We start from the raw sequence: 7,437 nt of genomic DNA on the forward strand, positions 1-7,437 counted from the left end.
ATGAAGTAATGAAAACCAAGCTATCTCAACGTGGAGCGCTATGCTGTGGGAGGATTGGGTTCGAGTCACTCAAGGTTAAACAAGACTGTTGCAACAAGACAAGAAAAATAGCAACATCAGAACCAGCCAAAGCAGGTTCATAGTTCAGGATTTCTGCCCAGCTAGTGTTAACCTATTCCAAAAATGATGACTGTGGAAATCCCCTTAAAATGTTCAGGGCTGCTGCGATTCCAGGACACAACTTTCAACTCTTGGTTTCCTAAATAAATCCTTTGTTCACTGTGTCAACTTCTTTGTTATTAGTTAGAACGTTGTTGATCAGAGCCTGGAGTAATACGCCTTCACATAGCACATGTGTGCTGTCAGAATACCTGCATATAGCCCAGGACAGTCTTCAAATATAGGCCTTCAACTGTCACCCAGGGGACTCTGGGTATGTTCACCTTCTCATAGCTCATCCACGAATCACATAATCTCTAGTGTATATCTTCCACAAAGACTCACAAGGGATAAAGCAAATCTCCCCTTTGTTCTTTGTCTTTTGTGAACTGGAAGTGAAATAAGTGCCCACCAGCCCTGTTCTTGGCTCTGTTGTAATGCTGTGTCTGATACTAAGAGCCTCTGTGTCAAGATGAAGGTCAGGAAGGTGGCTGTGGGGTAGGAGCCTTGGACTGAGCCCAGGTGTCCAGTGGACGTGCTGTGTCTCCCTGGAGAAAGTGGGAGGGGGGACACAATAGCCAAAAATTTTATTCTAGGGCCAGGAGGGAAAGATACACCCAGGCCTCTCCTTTTGAGATCTCCACCTGAAATCCATCCCACAACACACCACCTTATACAGACAGCACTCTCAGTTCAGTTTGGTTCTGGAGCCTTCCCCTGATGGCACAATTGATGTCTGGGAGACATTTAGAGGAATCACAATGGCCCCTGATTAGAGGGGTTTCTAGAATAGTGGGAATAGTGGAGAGTGGTAAATCCCTATATATTTATAGAGAGAGACTAAAATTCCAGGCAGTGTTGGGGGAGGGGAGGGCAGCAGGCCACCCAGGATCAACAACTTTGAAGCTGGTAGAAGTAAAAAAAAAAGAGGAAGGGCCAAGGGGATGGTTCCATCCTTGCAAGTACCAGGCCCTGAGTTCAGTAGCCAGAAGCCATCTTTAAAAAACAAAGCAAAATAAAACAAAACAGAGCTTGGTGCTCACACTTCTAATCCTAGCACTTGGGAGGCAGAGGCAGGAAAACCACCATGGCTTGCTGGACAGGCAGCCTAGTCTACTTGATGAGTTCCAGACTACTGAGAGATCATTTCTCAAAACACCAAGGTGGATAGCACCTGAAAAATCACTCTCACGTCATTGTCTGCCTGTCACACATGCGCACACACGCACAGACACCAACCAACACACACACACACACAAACACTAAAATGAGAAAAAAACTAGTGAAAAGGGAACTTGCCATACTGAATGTGGAGAAGACACTTCTAAACAAAGGGGAAAATGCCATCTGTTACTAGCTGCTGAAACCTGCAGCTTCCAGAAACCTAACTGCTGAAGTAAGAGTAACTGGCTTTTCCTAGCCTTGTTCATCTGCTCTGACAATCTGGACTCAGCCAGTATTCCCTGAGCCTTTGGCTATTCATCTGTGCTATGGGAACTAAGGATAGGCACCTAGGAGATGACCAGAGAACTAAATGGGTAAATGTGAAAACACAGCATGGCCGTGAGGTCACCACCTTTACAGGTGCTTATTGCATGGCCCCTATTGTCCTTATCAGTGTTATTTCTCCCAGTCAGTGATTCACTGCCAGAGGCTCAGAGAACAAAGCCCTGGAAGGGATCCCAGGCTAATAGAATGTGTATGGTATAGTGGTTTGAACCGGTTTGGCCCCCCTTAGACTCCTGTGTTTGAATGCTTGGCCCACAGGCAGTGGCACTATTAGGAGGTGTGTCCTTATTAGAATACATATGGCCTTGTGGGAGGAAATGTGTCACTGTGGAGGGGGTCTTGGAGAGTCTCCTTCTGGCTGCCCTTGAATCAAGATGGAGAACTCTCAGTTCCTTCTCGAGCACAGTGTCTGCCTGGAAGCTGCCATGCTTCCCGCCATGATGATAATTGATTGAACCTCTGAAACTATAAGCCACCCCCAATTAAATGTTGGTCTTTCTAAGAGTTGTCTTGGTCATGGTGTCTCTTCATAGCAATGCAAACCCTAAGACATATGGGGACTGCTATGTAACAGGCCCCGTTCCTGGCACTTTAGCTCAGCACACACCCCCCACCACCACCACCACAATGTAAGGAGGTTACCATGGTTACTCAAATTTCCAGAGAGAGAAACCAGAAGTTCATAGAGGTGGTGTCATAGCACTGTGCAAGGTCCCACAGATGAGGGGCAGAAGTATTCACATGTGAGCCCAGCTAGTCTGGCCTAGACGATCTCTTCACACTACCCCTTTCTGTGAGATGGACACTCAGAGACAACTGTGACACAACACAATGACCTACATGCCATGTCCATCTGATGAGGAGACAAGTAGGCTAGTTGTTCTGTGACAACAAATGGAGTGGGTTGAGCAAGAGGTGGGCATAGTGAGCAAAGCCTTCTTGGGGAATGACAGTGAGCTGAAATAACCCCTCCTTCTTTCTTTAAGTTGCTTTTATAGGACATTTTACCCCAGCAATGAGAAAAGTAACCAATATAACAATTGTCACAGAAGGTCAGTAAAACCAGGAACCTGTGACAACTTAACAAAAAAGAAGGTTGAGACCCATGGGTGCCTCTCCAAGGACCCACAGGAAGCTGAAAGGCAAAGGGTTTAGGTTAGAAACTAAGATTTTGTTTCTGACGGCATACCTCAACTCTTAAGCCCAGGCTAAGATCACTAAAAAAAGCAAGATTTGGGGCCTGGAAAATGACTCATTTTACTCAGTCAGGAAGATGATAGCAGCACAGACATGAGGAGCTGAGTTCAAGCCTCAAGGCTGAACAGTGATACATGCTTCTGACCATAGCAGTGTGGATACAGAGACAAGGAAGTGCCTGGAGATTGCTGACCAGCCAGCTTCTGACTCAGTGAACTCCAGGTTCAGTGACAAGATAGTCTCAGAGAGCTAGGTGGAGAGCTATTGAGGACCATACCTGAGGTCATCCTCTGGCTTTCCCACACATATGCACACACTTGCACACCTACACATACGAGCATATATGCATGAATAAACACATGTGTTCGGCACACACACACACAAAATAAATAAAAGGAAAAAGGTGTCTTTCCCTTTCTGAGAACTAAGTCCTTGTTTTCAGTTCATTTTCTTTCTTTTTGGGCTTTGCACTACCCTTCTCATTCACTTCATACTGTTTAATTACTTCCTCAATAGCTCCAGCTGCTCATTACTTCTCTCTGCACTCGTGGACACAATAGGATGATGGAGGGGGTGTCTGTTGATCGGTATCTGCATTGCACTGAGACTGATGAATGAACCAGTAACCACACCATCACCATCGCCGATAACAGCAGCGAACTTGGCTCCCACTTATTGAACATCTATTACATACCAGGGATTCTGTAATGAGCAGAAGAGATGCCTCAGTCAGTAACGTGCTTTGCCACACAAGTATGAGAACCCGAGTTTGGCCCCAGAACCCATAAAGCTAGATGCAATGACACATACCTAAAATCCCAGAGCTGGGGTGATGAAGGCAGGAGAATCCCTAAGGTTTGTTGGCAAGTCAGCCTAGATAACTCGGTAAGCTACAGGTTCAGTGAGAGACCCTGCCTCAAAAACTAAAGTGAAACATAACAAAAGAAGACAGCCAAAATTAAACTCTGGCCTCCCTAGAGACACATGTGAACATTCAGCCAAACACGCGCACACACACACACACACAGGTACACATGCACATACCACATGCACATGTGTGTACACATGTACACATGCACAAACATATACACACATGTACATATGTGCACACATGTACACACACAGTAATAAAGGACAGCACCTGAAGGATGATACCCAAGGTTGACCTCTAACTTCTACACACATGCACACATATATGCAACATGTTTTTGCACCCATACATGAACCCATATACATGTCCATACATGTACTTACATACATAATGTAAAGGAATGATCCTCTTGTATAGCTTTCAAGTCTAGTTGTTACGGACATTCCCTGTCAGCAAAAGTGATGGAGTGTCTACATCGTGTGGCTTGCAATGCTGGGGTTGTTTTTCTGCATTCCACATTCCTTCCAGTAATTACACAAAGAGAAAAGAGTTTATATTATTTTTGAGGGAGATGCGTGCAGCATTTCAACTTTACTAAGAAAGGGCATAGTAGTTTTGGCAAGTGAGATAATTTCACTGGAATTGCATGACTTGCCAAAGATCAGAGCTGTTGAGCTAGCTGGGGTGGGGCCCTGAGCCAGATGACTGGAGATGGCTCACACAGAAGAATTTATACAAGGTTTTCCTATGCCAAGGCAATTGGTGACCCATTTGGCCCGATTTATGGTGAGTCACTGAGACAGTACCAAGATCAAGGCAGGGAAACACAGCCTTGTGGTTATATGAAATCTCTGTGAGGTAGAGGAATAGATACAAGGGTGTTAACTTAGAAACTGTGACACCACCAAAAGATATGTCTGTAGGTTCTACGGCTTACCTACTTGAGGCCCTGAAGCTGACACTGACCGAAATGCATTTTTATTGGAACTGGCCTGGCAGAGATAAATTTATTCCCAAGAGACCCTCGTTCTACTACTCACTTTGGTTATAAGATGGTTGAAACAATGAATCTCAAGAAAGCAGAATTCCTCAGGAATCTCATGCTGGGGAAAGAGAGAGCCTAAAATTAGCCTGGGCCAGCCAGTGGGGGAGCTTTGTTGGACCTCCTTACAGAAGAGACAATGACCAGTCAACAGTGGGCTGGACCAAACCTTCATGGAGGAGGGCTTAGACAAGCAGACTCTGGCCATCATAACCTCACTTACTGACCCTGAAGTCTCTAGGGATGGAGGGACTGAGGTGATCTCTTTGTCTCTCTTCCCAAAGTGGTTGCACTGATTAAATCTATCATGTGTTTCTCACTATTAGTTTGGCTGTCTTAATTGGCTTAGAGGTGGCCAAACCTAGCTTGTCAACCTGTACAGTAACACTATCATGTTAACTACGTGTTCTCCTTAGGCTTCAAGTCCAGGATTTGGTGAATACCAAAGATGAAGGCGGTTGAAAACTTCAGATAGATTTCTGGGAGATGTTCTAGATGCTTCTCGACCAGGTTTTCTGCTTTTTTGAGTGAAAGACTGAAACAACTCTCCTGTTTAGTTAGGTATAGATCAGGGGAATTTCAATAGTGTCTCCACCTAGTTAGTTTCAAAGTATTTATTTTGCAAAAGAAGACCCTATTTAAAAGAAAATGGGGGAGGATGGGAAATATTTCAGTTTGTAAAATACTTGCCATACAAACATTAAGACACTTGCTCAATCTCCATAAAAAGTTGGGCATGTGCAGGGCAGTGGTGGCGCATGCCTGTAATCCCAGCACTTGGAAGGCAGAGGCAGGCGGATTTCTGAGTTCGAGGCCAGCCTGGTCTACAGAGTGAGTTCCAGGATAGCCAAGGCTACACAGAGAAACCCTGTCTCGAAAAACCAAAAAAAAAAAAAAAAAAAAAAAAAGTTGGGCATGCAAGCCCAACATCAGGAAAACAGAGATAAGGTAGATCTGACCCCTGGGCTCACTGGCCAACCAGCCTAGCTTAACCAGTGAGCTTTAAGCTGGGGAGAGAGCCTTCCTTTAAAAAAAATAAATGGCTCTTGAATCAAATATCAGAAGTTGTTCAGAATGCAATCACAGGCATTTGTACACATATGTGCACATACACAAATATAAATCAAAACAATTGTGGCCTATTCATGCTTAGCCAGTTCTGTGATCAGCAGTCCTTTCTGTTATCCCAGAGGAAAGTGGGCTGAGTAAGAGAGAGCTGAAAACTCTTCTTGCATGAAGCTGAGTAGAGGTGATTTCTTAAAATGCCAGGCAGTGTGGCTCAGGACTTTAATCCCAGAACCCAGGAGGCAGAAGCAGGCAGATCTCTGAGTTCAAGGCCAGCCTGGTCTACACAGTGGACAGCCATGGCTACACTGAAAAACTGTCTTGAACAGAAACAAAAACAAAACAAAACAAAAATAACAAAAAAAAACCCCACAAAAATCTCAAAATCATTTAGTTCAAACCACACATTTAGCCTTTGGATGTTGTTTGGCCAGCAGGCTTCACTTCCTCTGGAGAGACACAAATCACCTGAGCGTCACAAACCACTGATGTGGAACCTGAAATCCAGCCTTCCTGTGTGAAGGGGACATGAGCCGAGTGTCACTATGATTAAATCTATCTTATGTGTTTTCCACTATTAGTTTGGCTGTCTTAATTGGCTTAGAGGTGGCCGAACCTGGCCACACAGGTCCCTTTATTGGCTTGGCAGCAAGCACCTTTACCTGCAGAGCCATTTTGATTTCCCCTATCAGATCAGCTTTTTTCTCTTTCTCTGTACAGAAGCAGCCATGGGTTTGGTTTGCGGTGATGGACACCTATCTGCCCAGGGCCATGTCTTAGTTTGGGTTTCACTGCTGTGAAGAGACACCATGACCAAGGCAACTCTTATAAAGGTAAACATTTAATTGGGGCTGGCTTACAGTTTCAGAGGTTCAGTCCATTTCTATCATGACTGGAAGCACAGCAGTGTCAAGGCAGACACGGTGCTGGAGGAGCTAAAAGTTCTACATCTTGATCCACAGGCTTTAAAGAGGAGACTGTCTTCTGTAGGCAGCCAGGAAGTTCACGTTGGGTTGAGCTTATGCATAGTCAGCCTCAAAGTCCATGTGCACAGTGACACACTTCCTCCAATGAGGCTACAACTCCTGATAGTGCCATTCTCCATGGGACAAACATTCAAACACATGAGTCCATGGAGGCCAAACATATTCAAACCAGCACAGACCAGTAAGACAGGATGAAACTTATGCCGAGGCTTCTGAGAAGATGGGGCTAGGGCTGGACACTAAGCCAGTCCTGTGAGAACTGTTCTGCCCCTCTGTCAAGTCCAAAACTAACCCCAGCTCAGCAGATAAGGCAAAGAGATGAAACAGGCTGTACTCCTGAATGCTATCTCTTATGGTTTGTATATGCTCAGCCCAGGGAGTGGCACTATTAGAAGGTGTGGTCCTGTTGGGGTGGGTGTGGCCTTGTTGGAGTAGGTATGTCCCTGTGGGTGTGGGCTTTAAGACCCTCATCTTTCCTACCTGGAAGCCAGTATTCTGCTAGCAGCCATCAGATGAAGATGTAGAACTCTCAGCTCTGCCTGCACCATGCCTGCCTAGATGCTGCCAAAGTCCCAGAGTTTGTAGGGCACAAGCCCAGATCCTAATAG

General features: G+C 45.3%; 1 long non-coding RNA gene across 1 annotated transcript; it reads right to left on the reverse strand.

Moving 5' to 3' along the window:
* Positions 1–2,880: 2,880 nt before the first annotated feature.
* LOC143443785 (uncharacterized) lies at positions 2,881–4,312 on the reverse strand. The gene is made up of 3 exons (XR_013113072.1): positions 4,120–4,312; positions 3,676–3,776; positions 2,881–3,567 (listed from the first exon to the last, which is right to left on the reverse strand). It is a non-coding gene; the product is annotated as an uncharacterized LOC143443785 (long non-coding RNA).
* Positions 4,313–7,437: the final 3,125 nt, after the last annotated feature.

This window comes from Arvicanthis niloticus, chromosome 10 (assembly GCF_011762505.2).
Source record: "Arvicanthis niloticus isolate mArvNil1 chromosome 10, mArvNil1.pat.X, whole genome shotgun sequence".
Classification (NCBI taxonomy): Eukaryota; Metazoa; Chordata; class Mammalia; order Rodentia; family Muridae; genus Arvicanthis; species Arvicanthis niloticus.